The sequence below is a fragment of the Rattus norvegicus genome, chromosome 1 (assembly GCF_021556685.1).
Source record: "Rattus norvegicus strain SHRSP/BbbUtx chromosome 1, alternate assembly SHRSP_T2T, whole genome shotgun sequence".
Taxonomy (NCBI): Eukaryota; Metazoa; Chordata; class Mammalia; order Rodentia; family Muridae; genus Rattus; species Rattus norvegicus.
Window position 1 is genome coordinate 44,998,452 of NC_141534.1, and position 18,351 is coordinate 45,016,802.

Below are 18,351 nucleotides of genomic sequence, written 5' to 3' on the forward strand. Positions count from 1 at the left end.
ACGAGAAAAGAAATTCCTCCTGTCACATAATAGTCAAAACACCAAATGCACAAAATAAAGAAAGAATATTAAAAGAAATAAGGGAAAGAGGTCAAGTAACATATAAAGGCAGACCTTTCAGAATCACACCAGACTTCTCACCAGAGACGATGAAAGCCAGAAGATCCTGGAGAGATGTCATACAGACCCTAAGAGAACACAAATGCCAGCCCAGGTTACTGTATCCTGTAAAACTCTCAATTAACATAGATGGAGAAACCAAGATATTCCCATGACAAAACCAAATTTACACAATATCTTTCTACAAATCTAGCCCAACAAAGGATAATAAATGGTTAAGTCCAACATAAGGAGGCAAGCTACACCCTAAAACAACGAAGAAACTAATCGTCTTGGCAATAAAACAAAGAGAAGAAAAGCACACAAACATAATCTCACATCCAAATATGAATATAACAGGAAGCAATAATCACTATTCCTTAATATCTCTCAACATCAATGGTCTCAACTCCCCAATAAAAACACATAGATTAACCCACTGGATATGCAATGAGGACCCTGCATTCTGCTGCCTACAGGAAACACACCTCAGAAACAAAGACAGATACTACATCAGAGTGAAAGACTAGAAAACAACTTTCCAAGCAAATGATCTGAAGAAGCAAGCTGGAGGAGCCATTCTAATATGGAATAAAATCGATTTTCAACTAAAAGTCATCAATAAGGAAGGACATTTCATATGCATCAAAGGAAAAGTCCACCAAGATGAACTCTCAACCATAAATATCTATGCTCCAAATTCAAGGGCACCTACATATGTAAGAGAAACCTTACTAAAGCTCAAAGCACACATTGCACCTCACACAATACTAGTAGGAGATTTCAACACCCCACTCTCATCAAGGGACAGATCATGGAAACTGAAATTAAACAGAGACATAGATAGACTAAGAGAAATCATGAACCAAATGGACTTAACAGATATTTATAGAACATTCTATCCTAAAACAAACGGATATACCATCTTCTCACCACCTCATGGTACTTTCTCCAAAATTGACAATATAATTGGTCATAAAACAGGCCTCAACAGATACAGAAAGATAGAAATGATCCCATGCATCCTATCAGACCACCACGGTCTAAAGCTGGTTTTCAATAAAAATAAGGAAAGAACGCACACATATACATGGAAGTTGAACAATGCTCTACTCAATGATAACCTTGTCAAGGAAGAAATAAAAAAAGAAATTAAAGACTTTTTAGAATTTAATGAAAATAAAGGTACAACATACCCAAACATATGGGACACAATGAAAGCTGTGCTAAGAGGAAAACTCATAGCGCTGAGTGCCTGCAGAAAGAAACATGAAAGAGCATATGTCAGCAGCTTGACAGCACACGTAAAAGCTCTAGAACAAAAAGAAGCAAACACACCCAGGAGGAGTAGAAGGCAGGAAATAAACTCAGAGCTGAAATCAACCAAGTAGAAACACAAAGGACCATAGGAAGAATCAACAGAACCAAAAGTTGGCTCTTGGAGAAAATCAACAAGATAGATAAACCCTTAGCCAGATTAACGAGAGGACACAGAAAGTGTATCCAAATTACAAAATCAGAAATGAAAAGGGAGACATAACTACAGAATCAGAGGTAATTCAAAAAATCATCAGATCTTACTACAAAAGCCTATATTCAACAAAACTTGAAAATCTGCAGGAAATGGACAATTTCCTAGACAGATACCAGGTACCGAAGTTAAATCAGGAACAGATAAACCAGTTAAACAACCCCATAACTCCTAAGGAAATAGAAGCAGTCATTAAAGGTTTCCCAACCAAAAAGAGCCCAGGTCCAGACAGGTTTAGTGCAGAATTCTATCAGACCTTCATAGAAGACCTCGTACCAATATTATCCAAACTATTCCACAAAACTGAAACAGATGGATCACTACCGAATTCCTTCTATGAAGCCACAATTACTCTTATACCTAAACCACACAAAGACACAACAAAGAAAGAGAACTTCAGACCAATTTCCCTTATGAATATCGACGCAAAAATACTCAATAAAATTCTGGCAAACCGAATCCAAGAGCACATCAAAACAATCATCTACCATGATCAAGTAGGCTTCATCCCAGGCATGCAGGGATGGTTTAATATACGGAAAACCATCAACGTGATCCATTATATAAACAAACTGAAAGAACAGAACCACATGATCATTTCATTAGATGCTGAGAAAGCATTTGACAAAATTCAACACCCCTTCATGATAAAAGTCCTGGAAAGAATAGGAATTCAAGGCCCATACCTAAACATAGTAAAAGCCATATACAGCAAACCAGTTGCTAACATTAAACTAAATGGAGAGAAACTTGAAGCAATCCCACTAAAATCAGGGACTAGACAAGGCTGCCCACTCTCTCCCTACTTATTCAATATAGTTCTTGAAGTTCTAGCCAGAGCAATCAGACAACAAAAGGAGATCAAAGGGATACAGATCGGAAAAGAAGAGGTCAAAATATCACTATTTGCAGATGACATGATAGTATATTTAAGTGATCCCAAAAGTTCCACCAGAGAACTACTAAAGCTGATAAACAACTTCAGCAAAGTGGCTGGGTATAAAATTAACTCAAATAAATCAGTAGCCTTCCTCTACACAAAAGAGAAACAAGCCGAGAATGAAATTAGGGAAACGACACCCTTCATAATAGACCCAAATAATATAAAGTACTTCGGTGTGACTTTAACCAAGCAAGTAAAAGATTTGTACAATAAGAACTTCAAGACTCTGAAGAAAGGAATTGAAGAAGACCTCAGAAGATGGAAAGATCTCCCATGCTCATGGATTGGCAGGATTAATATAGTAAAAATGGCCATTTTACCAAAAGCGATCTACAGATTCAATGCAATCCCCATCAAAATACCAATCCAATTCTCCAAAGAGTTAGACAGAACAATTTGCAAATTCATCTGGAATAACAAAAAACCCAGGATAGCTAAAACTATCCTCAACAATAAAAGGACTTCAGGCGGAATCACTATCCCTGACCTCAAGCAGTATTACAGAGCAATAGTGATAAAAACTGCATGGTATTGGTACAGAGACAGACAGATAGACCAATGGAACAGAATTGAAGACCCAGAAATGAACCCACACACCTATGGGCACTTGATTTTTGACAAAGGAGCCAAAACCATCAAATGGAAAAAAGATAGCATTTTCAGCAAATGGTGTTGGTTCAACTGGAGGTCAGCATGTAGAAGAATGCAGATCGATCCATGCTTATCACCCTGTACAAAGCTTAAGTCCAAGTGGATCAAGAACCTCCACATCAAACCAGATACACTCAACCTAACAGAAGAAAAGGTCGGGAAGCATCTCGAACACACAGGGGCACTGAAGAAAATTTCCCGAACAAAACATCAATGGCTTATGCTCTAAGATCAAGAATCGACAAATCGGATCTCATAAAAGTGCAAAGCTTCTGTAAGGCAAAGGTCACTGTTGTTAGGACAAAAGGGCAACCAACAGATTGAGAAAAGATCTTTATCAATCCTACAACAGATAGAGGGCTTATATCTAAAATATACAAAGAACTCAAGAAGTTAGACTGCAGGGAGACAAATAACCCTATAAAAATGGGGTTCAGAGTTAAATAAAGAATTCACAGCTGCGGAATGCCGAATGGCTGAGAAACACCTAAAGAAATCTTCAACATCTTTAGTCATAAGGGAAATGCAAATCAAAACAACCCTGAGATTTCACCTCACACCAGCGAGAATGGCTAAGATCAAAAACTCAGGTGACAGCAAATGCTGGCGAGGATGTGGAGAAAGAGGAACACTCCTCCATTTTTGGTGGGATTGCAGACTAGTACAACCATTCTGGAAATCTGTCTGGATGTTTCTCAGAATATTGGACATTGAACTACCTGAGGACCCAGCTATACCTCTCTTGGGCATATACAGAAAAGATGCCCCAACATATAACAAAGACACATGCTCCACTATCTTCATACCAGCCTTATTTATAATAGCCAGAAGCTGGATATAACCCAGATGCCCTTCAACAGAGGAATGGATACAAAAATGTGGTACATCTACACAATGGAATATTACTCAGCTATCAAAAACAATGACTTTATGAAATTCATAGGCAAATGGATGGAACTGGAAAATATCATCCTGAGTGAGGTAACCCAATCACAGAAAAACACACATGGTATGTACTCATTGATAAGTGGCTATTAGCCCAAATGCTTGAATTACCCTAGATGCACAGAACACATGAAACTCAAGAAGAATGACCAAAATGCGAATGCTTCACTCCTTCTTTAAAAGGGGAACAAGAATACCCTTGGCAGGGAATAGGGAGGCAAAGTTTAGAACAGAGGCAGAAGGAACACCCATTCAGAACCTGCCACACATGTGGCCCATACATATACAGCCACCAAACTAGATAAGATGGATGAAGCAAAGAAGTGCAGGCTGACAGGAACCAGATGTAGATCTCTCCTGAGAGGCACAGCCAGATTACAGCAAATACATAGGCGAATGCCATCAGCAAACCACTGAACTGAGAATAGGACCCCCATTGAAGGAATCAGAGACAGGACTGGAAGAGCTTGAAGGGGCTCGAGACCCCATATGAACAACAATGCCAACCAACCAGAGCTTCCAGGGACTAAGCCACTATCCAAAACCATACATGGACTGACCCTGTGCTCCAACTGCATAGGTAGCAATGAATAGTCTAGTAAGAGCACCAGTGGAAGGAAGCCCTTGGTCCTGCCAAGACTGAACCCCCAGTGAATGTGATTGTTGGGGGGAGTGTGGTAATAGGGGGAGGATGGGGAGGGGAATACTCAGATAGAATGGGAGGGGGAAGGGTTAGGGGGGATGTTGCTCCGGGACGGGGAAACCGGGAAGGGGAATACCAATCAAAATATAGATAAGAAATACACAAGTTAATAAAGAAAAAAAAGACAAAATAGGAAAAACAAAATAACTACCAAAAATTAGAATTAAAACATTTGAAGAAAAATTATAAGTGCCAATATAAATCACATGCTTTTATGAAAATGCTCGTATAGCAAATATTAACTTATCCAACATTCTAAAAAATTTTTTCTTCCAAGTATGAAAGAGCTAAAAACATTCAAATCTACTGAATAAAGTACCAGTGGTATATGTAAATTGATAATAAAATCAGAAGAATTGTATATCTACTAATTATAGGGAAACATTTATAGTTATTAGTAATTAAAAAATCAAAATGAAAACAATGTTCTCTGTAAATTTTTTGTTTATATATGATAATAATTAGTGTCCTATGAAGATCTGAAATTATAAAAATCATTATGAATAATTAGGTTTTTGTATCAAAGACATTTTAAGGAAAAAAATTAATATTTACCTGGGGGTGTAATTAACACTACCTATAGAGATTTATACACCATAATATTTCAATATAAAATAATACAACCTAGAAATATCCTAAAAGTCTGCTGCTATGATTTTGATGAGTGTCTCCTGAAGGTCCATGCATACTGACTCTGTACCCAGAATGATACCTCTGGGGCTAGCTTTAGGCATGCAAGAGGTTGATCTAACTGAGAGTTTCCTGGAAGAAGATCATGAGACCGCTCAACTGTTCTCTTCAGCTCTGCATCCTGTCTGTCTCCTCAGCTGTAAAAGTGAGTGGTTTGCTCAATCACCTATTTTCATTATAACATAGTAATCTTGCCAAAACCCTATGGTCTTGGGTCACTAATTATTGTAACAGACTCTTTGAAATTCTGGGACAAAGACTATTGTGGCTTTCACATTGGTCTTCTATACACTCTGAAAAAAACAGGTGCTGTATTGTGAGGATATTCGGGCACCTTGTGGAACAATGAGGTAGTGCATCTTCTGCCCAAACTTCTCCCTCCATTCTAGCGGGTCCTTTGATATTTTGTCTCCATCTGGCTTCCTGACTGCAACCTCTGATCTGAACAACTCACAAATAACCTGATTTGTATAACCTATCTGAGATAATAGAGATTTGTTTTCTAATGGGGACAGGGATATTTATTTAGAAATAAATAACCAATTTCCTATCAAAAAATCTAACCTTATAAATAGAAAGTTAAAGTCATAAGGAATCATACTATTTTTAATTTACCTAAAATTATATAACATGTATATAATTATATATATAAAAATATATATGTATATATACATGTGCACATATATATATATACATAGATAGTTAAATGAAATTATGCCTTTTAGGCCAACAATGCTTCCCCACAAAAGCTGTAAATCGTCTAATGACAATCCCCACTACCAGACATGAGAAACCCTCTTTCAAGTTGTTAGTCAAGGGAATCTGAAGTAGAAATTTCTGATTTCTTTCTATGTTCAGTTGTGGCAAATGATGAGAGAGGATATGAAGCAGAAACATGAGAGGATGTTTTCTAAAGCAGATACATGAGAGGGAATGTGATATTTTGCTGAAGCAGACTCTTGAGAGGGCGTGCGATGTTTGGAAAGAGTATAAATGAAACCACACTCTCAGTGAAAACTTGTTCTTACATTGTGATACCATGCACTATTGTGCTGGTCTTCACTGATCTTCTCCGGCCTTTGCTGATTTTCCACTGACTTTCGCTGACTATGCAATGCTTTGCTGGTCTTGCTTCTTTATTGATTTTCACTTCATAGAAATAAATTTTTGTGGTATTCCAGCAGATTTTGGCTGCTTCCATGGACCCATGACAATTTGACAGAGCTTTGTAGTTTCTGCTGGATTGTGCTGCCACTACTGCTTTGTGTTTGTTGTTTGCTATTAGACTGGACTACTGATATCATGACAACAAAGATTGGAATTGCCTCCCAAAGAACTATTTCTTAACAGGTCCAAAATCCCCTTGTCCTATTAACCATCTTTCAACCCTACTTTTGGTCAGTGGGTTAAAAGGAAGGTTGAAGCATTTAAGAACCCTAAATAAAGTAAGTTTAGAGAAAAATGTAAGTCTACAAGAATCTAAGATACTCCCAAATCAATATAGCCTATGGTTGTTGTCGTTGGTTGTTTCCCAGAATTTGAAGATAAGTTTGTACTGCTGAAAACACTATGCCGTTTTAACACAGGATTCAGAGGAATCTAGCTGGATCTGACATGAAACATCCCTACTTAATGTCTTGGTTCATAGTACTAGAAGGTACTATGCAGTATGCCAAGGGAAGAAAGTGACCAATAGTCCTACCTACGTATGAACCCTGTTAACTACAAGAGTGACCAACATGACAAGATATTCCTAAAGGTACAATAAGGACACTCCTATATTGATGCAAGCAACCATTTAATTTGACTAAAGGCCTGCTCAACCAGAGGAAAATCATGCCTGGTAATGAAAATCTAGCCAAATAGCCATGGCCAGAGAGGTTATAGATTTTAGAGAAGAATCTGTTACCATCACTTTATTAATCATCACAAATCACGACTGCATTCTAAAATACTTATCTTTATAGCCACAGATAAGTGTAGCTCTTACTCTCCATCAAAGTGCTTCTCTTTGCAATGAAGACTACTAAAAAAAAACCACAAATGTTCTTGCAATACCAGTAATCAATGGAACTCTAAGGATCAGAGGATATCACAAAAGGGGGGGGGGGCAGAAAGATTGTAAGAGTCCGAGGACCAGGAAGCTTGCTGTGAGATTTTTGTCTACTAGAAGTGACAGGGAGTCTACACCTCAGATACCAAAACAATATGACTGCTTAAATAAGATTTGAGAAATAAAAGATAATAGGGCTAGCAAACCCACGTAGTGTTTACCATGAACCAGGGGCTATTCCGGGGACTTAGGTTTATTAATCTATGTACTCCTCACAACACTCTTAGGTCTGTGCAATCATCTCAGTTGGGACAGTGGAGTCCCAAGAGTTAAACATACACAGCTAAAGCACAGCCAGTTTAAAAACCAACAGGTTTGGTTCTGCAGAACTGCTTTAGACACTGCACAGGGTAGTGGGTATAACAAGACCCCACACCTTAACACAGCTGGCTTCATGATGCAAGCACTAGATGTCATCACCTTCCAACTTCCAAAAATGAAAAGAAAACCTCATCCATCAAAGCCCATAGTTTTTGGAAAGACTCTAATTGTACTAAACTTGCTATTTTAGAGCTCTGACCGTTCTGTTTCTGGCTAACTGTTCTTTTTAACTGAAGTATGTTAAAACCTAGATATTTGTGCTTTTAAGCTCACTCTGAAAAAGTTTCAGAGCTACACTGAGGTCCCAAACACCTAGTATAGTCACCAGTCAACTAACATTTTTTTTATTGATTTAAACCCATGTCTGAGCAGACTTCTCTTATGAAGACACATAAGAGTAGATATTTGGCATTCTTCAGGTATTTTGTTAATTTTGTTTATATGTTATACATACACACTTATTTGTTCAAGTGCATGTGTTCCACTTGGTTTCCCCACTCTTCTATTGTTAATATACCCCAGCTTAGGGAATGACACCACCCACAATGGACTGTCTTTCTATATCCATTAGTAAAGGTAATCTCAGATATGCCTACAGACCAAACCAATGCAACCAACTCTTTCTTGAGAATCTCTTCCAAGGTTATTCCAGGTTGTGTCAAGTTGACAATTGAAATTAACTGGCCTATGATCTCAGAAAACAATGTAAGGTTACACAGAGGGCACAGAGGGAAGTAGTTGGGGGTGCCAGAATGAGGTAATTCAGTGACCAGAGATGCATAAAGAAAAATAAAAACAGTCCATTACAATGGTGACATGGGAATTGACTGTGGGTAGAGATGAGGCTCTGTTCAGTTTCTCATTCAGCATACGTAAATGTGAGTTTGATTACATCATATAGATAGCAAGAAGCTTCCCTCAAAAAATTAGGCTGCAAATTAATATTAGAATGTGTTGCTGTAAATTATATGCATATGAACTAAACGTGAAAGCATAGTCTCTGTAAAGAGTAGGAAAGAGATAAGAGGCTACATAATAAGAAATAAGAAAATGGGGTGAAGTAAACAAAACTGGGAAAAAACAGGAGTTAAAGAAAATCGATACATGGGCTTGAAAGATGAGCTAAGAATGAAAACTGTGTTTTGGAGTCAGGTGTCTAGAGAAAAGGTTGCTATTACAAAAGTACATGCAGAATCATTTTTAAAGAGGACGGGAGCAGAGAGTGGAAGGAGTACATTTTTCGAAAGTAAGGATCAGCATGGCCTTAAGAAGTCTGTGGGGCAGATATGAGGGAGAAATGCCAGAACACTATTGGTCTTAAGAATGTCCCTTATTCTTCAAAATGACCTCATAGCCTGGAGACCAAGTGTTCAAATCATGGGCCTATGAAGCACATGTCACATTCAAACAACAGGATGAAGAATGATGAGATAAGCCAGATGATTAGAAAATAATTAAGGCAGCCATCAAGGACACAGCAAAGTTAATCCAGAATAGTCAGAGGAGAACCCAGTACGTCCTCTTTGCAGAATAAGATACATTGACTTTCCTGCAATTATTATATGCACAGATACTAAACTTTTATTGGGCAGACTTGTTAATTCATGGTCTAATTATTACAATACCAACACCTTCTTTCTGTAGTCTCAATCCTGACTAGGCTACCATATGCTCTTCAGTCTTCAGAGTCCAAATCACCTTTTGTTTTTAACTATAGCAATGAACTGTTCTCTTGACTCTTCTTTGGTATGTGACCCCAGGGCAAGACACTTTGAAGCATTAGTAGGCTTGGTCTTAAACTTTATATCTTTTTTAAATTTATTTTTTATTGGATATTTTATTTATTTACACTTCAAATGTTATCCCATTTCCTGGTTTCCCCTCTGCAAACCCACTATCACATCCCTCTCCCCCTGGTTCTATGAGGCTGCTCCCCCACTCACCCACTTCTGCCTCATTGCCCTAGCATTCCCCTACAATGGGGCATTGAGCCTGTACAAGACTAAGGGCTTCCCCTCCCACTGATGCCAGATAAGGTCAACCTCTGCTACATGTGCAGCTGGAGTCGTGGGTCCCTCCATGTGTACTCTTCAGTTGGTGGTTTCATCCCTGGGAGCTCTGGCAGATCTGGTTGGTTAATATTGCTGTTCTTCCTATGGGGTTGTAAACCCCTTCTGCTCCTTCAGTTCTTCCCCTAACTCCTGCATTGGGGTCCCCGTGATCAGACCAATGGTTGACTGAAAGCATCTGCATTTGTATTGGTCAGGTTCTGGCAGAGGCTCTCAGGAGACAGCTATATCAGATTCCCATCAGGAAACATTCCTTGGCATCAGCAATAATGTCTCATTTGGTGGCTGCATATGGAATAGATCCCCATGTGGGGAAGTCTCTGGATGGCCTTTCCTTCAGTCTCTGTTACACTCTTTGTCCCTGTATTTCCTTTAGACAGGAGCAATTCTGGGTTAAAAATTTGGAGATGGATGGGTGGCACCACCCCTCAATCGGGGGCCATGCTTACCTTCTGGATATTGTTTCTACAGGTTCTCTCTCCCCTTTGTTGGATATTTCAGCTAGTATCATCCCCATTGGGTCCTGGGAGTCTCTTGCTTTCCTGGCATCTGGAACTTTCTGGTGACTATCCCCAGTTCCCCATCTCCCATTGCTACATACCTCTATTCAATTTCCTGATCCTCTGTACATCTCCTTCATCTTCCCCCATACCTGATCCTGCCCCCGTTTTCCTCTCCCCAAGTCCCTCCCACCCTCTACATTACATGAGTATTTTGTTCCCCCTTCTAAGTAGCACCCACACTTTGGTCTTTCTTCTTCTTGAGCTTCATGTGCTCTGTGACTTGTATCTTGGGTAATCCAAGCTTTTGGGCTAATATTCACTTATCAGTAAGTATATACTATGTGTGTTCTTTTGTGACTGGGTTACCTCACTCAGGATGATATTTTCCTTTTTTTTTTTTTTTGGTTCTTTTTTCGGAGCTGGGGACCGAACCCAGGGCCTTGCGCTTCCTAGGCAAGCGCTCTACCACTGAGCTAAATCCCCAACCCCAGGATGATATTTTCTAGTTCCAGCAATTTGCTTGCTAATTTCATGAAATCATTGTTTATAATAGCTGAGAAGTATTCCATTGTGTCAATGTACCTAATTTTCTGTATCCATTCCTATGTTGAGGAACAACTGGGTTGCTTCTAGCTTTTGGCTATTATAAATAAGGCTGCTATGAACATAGTGGAGCATGTGTCTTTGTTATATGTTGGAGCATTTTTTGGTATATGCCCAGGAATAGTATAGCTGGGTCGTCAGGTAGTACTATGTCCAATATTCTGAGGAACTGCCAGACTGATTTCCAAAGTAGTTATACCAGCTTGCAATCCCACCAACAACAGAGGAGTGTTTCTCTTTCTCTACATCCTCAGCAGCATCTGTTGTCACCTGACATTTTGCTCTTAGCCATTCTGATTGGTATGAGGTGGAATCTCAGGGTCGTTTTGATTTGCATCTCCCTGATGTCTGAGGATGTTGAACATTTCTTTATGTGCTTCTCAGAAATTTGATATTCCTCAGTTAAGAATTCTTTGTTTAGCCTTGTACTCCAGTTTTAATAGGGTTATTTGATTCTCTGGATTCTAACTTCTTGTGTTCTTTGTATGTATTAGATATTAGCCCTCTGTCAGATACAAGACTGGTAAGATCTCTGAATCTCTTGATTGCTGTTTTGTCCTAATGACAGTGTCCTTTGCCTTACAGAAGCTTTTCAATTTTATGAGATCCCATTTGTTGATTGTTGATCTTACAACTTAGCCCATTGGTATTCTGTTCAGAAAAATTTCCCCTGTGCCCATGTGTTCAAGGTTCTTTCCCACTTTCTCTTGTATTAGTTTCAGTGTATCTGGTTTTGTATGGAGACACTTGGTCAACTTGGAATTGAGCTTTGCACAAGTTGATAAGTATAAATCAGTTTGTGTTCTTCTACCTCGAGAACTATATAATCATGATCCCATATTCTGCCCTGTATCTTCCACATCTGAGCATATAAAGGGTAACAGACTCAAAGACAATCCAAAAAACCTGGCAGGTGAGCAGATAATTTTAGTAATAATGTTTCACAGGATCTTAGACCACTGATTTCTCTCTATGACTTGTACCCCAATGTGCTTCTGCTTTAAGGCACTTATTATTGTGATAACAGAGGTTACCTGCAAATCACCACTCCATTGCTAATTGTTTCTTTTACAAATGATCTTGAATGTGTTTTAAAGGCTCTTCAAGAAAGGTAGGTGCTGTGGAACTAGAAATGGCTATAACAAAGGCAGGTTTGTGAACATGAGCATTGGAAAGGAGCTTACTAAGACTTCCCATCTATTATGTAGTATCCACCCACTGAGTAATGGCATGTGATATGGTTACAGCAAGTAAGGATTCAATCTACATTCAGATCAATGGAGATCAAGGCAAGAATGTTTGCATAATGAATTGTAGACCCATCAGTGTGGGAGCAAAATAACAGCAAATTAACAGACTTTCTTAGAGAGATTCATTTGTAAATGTCAACTCCACCATGTCATGGTTACACATATCTGAAAGAGCTAGCTATATTCTTCATTCTTGGTTTCTTCAAATGTCTCCTTCACAGATTGGTGGAGGAATCATGGCTCTATCATAGTTATTTAGGAGAAATTAAACAGTATTACATATGTATGATTAACTAATAGAGTAGGGGCATTTATGATGCTGGAGTTATATCACTTCCCCATATAAACACAGCAAATGCATCTATGGAAGCAGTACAATAGGCTTTGCATTGGGGGTTGGAGGTGGCTGCTGCTTCTCTGCCATCAAACCACATGCATTCTCTTTATTACCCAGAGATGCATGGGCCAGGGAAGGCAAAGTTGGCTACCAAACTACAGATGATGATGTTCCCACAGGCCATGTGTACTCCGGGATGTAAATGTGGCTCATCACAGAATCATAAACATAACTAAAACATGAGCGCTCTCTTTTGTAGGTATTTTCTAACTCAACTGTGCCTGTCTCAAACTTGAACTTTGTAGCTTACAGCATCTTGACAGGATATCAAAAGTTTGCACAAGCCTACGTGAGTGGCTCACCTTACATTCTCTTTTAAAGATGTGGAGACATAAAATATTAATTAGATGCTGTGTGCCTCCAGTTCTAATCACTGAGGCATCATCTTAGGGCATTTTGTCTGCACGCTGACAAAGATTCTTTTCTAACATCAGGGTGAAAGATTTTAGAAACACTTAAAGACAGGCATTTTAGTATTAAAAGAAATTGGGCTTTGGGGAAAGTGGTTTTACTAATCAAGTCTGAAGGCATGAAGTTGTCAGGCTTAGAGAAGCTGTATTGATTCACTCCACATGGGAGCCTATGGAAATAAATGCTGGTTTAAAGTAAGATGCTAAGTATGGACTGAATGGAAGGCCTACTTCAATTTCTACTGCACCATAAAGAGAATGACAGCAGGTTTAGAATATGCAGGTGATATGAACATTATCCTCAGGAACAAAGTAATAATAAGAGGAGAACTTATATTTATTCTTGGGGTTTCTTTCCTTTTTGTTTAATGCTAGAATCATGTATTCTATCACAAATGGTTTGGTTTACTTTTGTTTTGTTTATTTCAAGTATGGTTTACTGTGTATTTAAAGGATATAATACGATGGCAAAAAATATACAAGAGACACATAAAATGAGTTACTGGAGAGAACTACACAAAAGAAAACCTGCTGTGTTTTAAGACCACCTTGAAATGCCCTACACAGGCTAGAGCACCATTCTTGATTGCGTCTACTAGTCAATAAAGTCAATGTAGTCAGCACCAACACACAATCACACCACCAATTCCTCCAGTGTTTTCCATCCTCAGTATTCTATTCCGTCTCCCAGAGCCCTCTTACCTTCTGATGTTTTGGGAACTATTAGCAATATTTGCCAAGCTGAGACACTGCCAAATTGTCCATTTCCTTAATAGTGAGCAAAATTTGTCTATGAAAAATCACCTTTTGGCCCAGAATAATCACACCATGGGTTTTGATTCATCCATAGACATGTAGAGATGGCATTTAAGGCAGTTGCCATTGAGGAGGTACACAGGACATCTCTGTGCTATCTCACATTGGTGTTGCAAGTTCATTGGAATCCACACGAGAGTCACACAATATTTACATTTACTCCTCCTGTTGTCCTTTCCCAAGGAAATGCATTGTATGTGTGGAAAGGGAAGAATGTATTAGCTTCTCAAAGTAAGGCTATAATCCTATGCAAATAGAATGACCTCAGTGACTGGTGGAAGTTTCCAGTGCCTGAATTTCAAGGTGGCTTAGAGACAGATATATTTCATGGAAGTGGCCAGCTGCCTCAGCCTTGCTGCACTAGAAGGCTCTTCAGAGAAATAAAGCATCTTCAATGTCAGTTTACAAGACGTTTTTAGGGGAATCATATCCACAATCTCAAAGAACAGAGCTGGGCAATATATGTACTTATGAGTTTTTCTTTCTCAAATGAGGTGATGAATTTTCAGGACAAGCTCAAAGCTCTTACTTATTTTCTTCCCCAAATGCCTCAAGATATGAGCTAGTACAGAATAAATGGATCTGAAGGAATGCTGGCTTAAGAAATTAAAATATCCATACCTGGGGTGATAAAACAGCTGTGAGAAATAGAAATACATTTTATAGATGTGGTGAAACCCATCGGCCAGTGTAATCATTTTAAAATAAAGCAAGGTTCTGCTTTAGTGACAGCATCTAGTACCCTGCTCTCCACTTAGTAACTGTTCAATAAATAAGTGACAACAGATTCAGTGTTATGCAATAGACTGGGGTCAAATTAATAGTTGAAAAAGTAGAGAAAAGGTAGCCATAAAATGCTTTGATTGAGCATTTCATGAAACAGTTTGAGACTCCTTGAAGTTAAATATGGAATGGTCCCAGAATGGCCAGGTCAAAAATGCACCTGAGCATTAGAAGAAATGAACTCCAGAAAAACTAGGTCATTTTCTAGTCACACTGGAAACTTGAAAATTGTAGAAAATAGTTTTAGAGATTAAACAGTAGATGCTATCCATCCTAACCAGAAAAGCAGTTTTATGTAACTATCAATGTCTTTTTCTCTAAATTAGACATACACGTCATACTAAAGATCTCACAGCAAAGCTTCTGGCTCTGGGCTTATGATCTATCCTAACAGATGGAAATATTGGGGCCTCTAAAAATAGCTACCCTTTCTTGAACATTAGCCAAAGCCTCGAGTTTATACTAATCAAATATATATTAAAAGTTAGATGTTGATACGACAGTCTTCAGCAATATATGAAAATAATATTTCTAGTAAAGGAGAAAATAACGTAATTACCAAAGCAAGTGTATAAACTCTGAACCTAGTAATCTTAAGTATGTACTGGGGGCTGGTAGTTAAGCTGCCTTCTCTGTGGATAATGAACTGGTTGAAGAGGAAAGGTTTAGCACACAGGAGAGCAATGCTTAGTACCTGTGCTCTTCTCCATAGCCCTTCCATTTAGTACCACATGAATTTCCTATGGGCAAAATTTTTGCCATGGAGAAAATGTAGCATATTACTGACATTAAAAATATGCCTGTTTTTTGTACTCTGAGATAACCTAATGTGAGACCAGAAGTGGAGTGATGGATTTTAAGTACTTTCATAACGCAGAGATCTGTCCCCAAACCAACAGATGTTTTGTTTCTTTTTTCCCCTTATGTTGAAATATATTTCTGCCTCACTTAGTATATCTTGACTATAGTTTTCTCTCCCTCTACTCCAAGTTCTTCTTTACCTCTTCTCCCAAACAGATCCACTCCCTTTCTGTCTCTCATTAGAAAACAAACAAGCTTCTAAGGGATGATAAAACAAAGTGTTACAGGTTGCAATGAAGCAAAACAAACAAACAGAGTGTAAAGAACCCAAGAGAAAGCACAGGAATCAGAGACCCACTTATACACATACTCAGGAATTCCATAAGAACTCTAACCTGAAGGGTGTAACGTGAGCAGAGAGGGCATGGTGCAAAACTGTGCATACTCTATAAATGTTGCCTCAGTCCCTGGGAGATCATATGAGCTTCGCTCAAGTTGATTTAGAGGAATTTGTTTACTTTAGAGGAAGTTCTGATCCCCTCTGGAATTCCACCTTTTCTGCTTCTCTTTTGCTGAGTTTCCTGATTCCTGGAGAGGGATTTGGTGGAGACATTCCATTTAGGGTTGAGTGTTCCAACGTCTCTCACTGTACATATTGTCTGACTGCGAGTCTCCGTATTTATTCTTACCTGGTGCAGGAGGAAACTACTCTGGAGATGACTGAGCACTGAACTATGAGTCTAGCAGAATGTCATTAGGGCTCATTTTATTGCTCCATATTTCTTTTAGAACAGTACTATTTGATTCTACCCTAGGTCCCTGGGGTATCTAGTTCTTGGTCACCCACACTGTGTCCAATATGGGACCTCGTTCACTGAACATGCCTTAAGTTAATTCAGATCTTGGTTGGTTTCTCTGCCAAGCACTGTCACCATTGTATCAGTGTACCTTGCAGGCAGTGTACCATAGCAAATCAAAGAGCTTGTGGCTGGGTTGGTGTTTACTCATCTCTTTTGGTAGCATGCAAAGTACCTTTCTGTACTAAATATGCTAGTGCATAGGGGTGAAGGTCCACGGAGGCACCTGCTCAACTTTCAGTGAGTTGTGTGGATTTTGTCTCCAGAAATCAGCCTTGCTGACATATTTTGGAGAGTGACCTATTGTCTTGACTACAGTCTGGGTTGTTTGGGAATTGACATGGGAATCACTTTGGCCACAACTTGATTAGATATAACCCAATCCAAGTATTGGAAGTTTCATTTGGTGACAGGAGAAGGAAGTCTGTCTCTACCATCATTTGGTGATTTCATGTAGATCACCTTTATATATGTATATATTTCATGAAGTTTGTATTGTTTATACATACATCTAAAATGGCTCTTACTTTTAGTTGTCTCTCCATATATTATCTCCCCCACCCATCCCCATCCTCACTTGATTTTCCTGTTCCAGCATCCCTAATCCCTCTGTAACCATCTATTCTATTTCCATTTACTAGAAATATCTACTGTCCCTCCTAGTCACTTACTCTAAACCTAACCTCTGTGTTTCTATGGGTATAGTTTAATTAACAGCTAATAATCACATATGAGCATATAAACACCATATTTTTCCTTAACCTGGGATGCCTCACTCAGGGTAATTTTTTTCTCTAGTTCCACTACTTACCTGAAATTTTCATAGTTTTTTTTAGTGGCCGAGTAAAACTCCACTGTGTAAATGTATCAGATTTTCTTCATCCATTTTCCTATCTAGGGAGATCTAGGTTGCTTCTAATTTCTGTTATTATGAATAGAGTAGGGATTGACATGGTTGAGCAAGTGTCTCTGTGGTATGATGAGCATCCTTTGGGAATATGCCCAAAATTGGTATAGCTAAATCTTGAGGTAGATCTATTCCTGTCTTCCTGAAGCACCAACACGGTATAAGTTTTCTGTATAAGTTTTCACTCCCACCCAAAGTGGAGGAGTGTTTCTCTTACTCCACACCCTTGTCAGAATAATCTGTCACTTATTTTGTTGATTTTAGCTATTCTGACAGGTGTAAAATGGAATCTCAAAGTAGTTTTGATTTGCATTCCCCTGATGGCTAAGGATGTTGAACATTTCTTTAAGCATTTCTTGGTAATTTGAATTTCCTCTTTTGAGAATTCTGTTTAAACCATTACCCCATTTTTAATTGGGTTATTAGTTTTCCTTTGCTTTCTTATGGAATTAGCCTTCAATCAGATGTGTAGTTGGTAAAACTTGTTTCTTATTTTGCATGCCATTGCTCTGTCTAAATGACAGTGCCCTTTGCTGCATGGAAGCTTTTCTATTTCAATTGTATGGATCTCACTGGACAAGTATGGTGAGGAGTCGGAAGACCAAGCATTAATAGAAATGCTTCTTTATTGCACCTTGAGCTGTACTCCCAAAGCTTCAGATTCAGTGAGATACTATTGACATATATGATTTGTGTAGATAGATAGATAGATAGATAGATAGATAGATAGATAGATAGACAGATTGATCAATAGATAGATGATAGATACATGGATAGATAGGTAGATAGATGGACAAATCAATCGATAGATGATACAGAGGTGATAGATAGATAGATAGATAGATAGATAGATAGATAGATAGATAGCTAGATAGATCGACAGACAGAATAGATAAGCATGAGCTTTTGAGAGCCAGAAGAATACTATCATGCTTTTGATTTCAAATGTTCTCATGAAC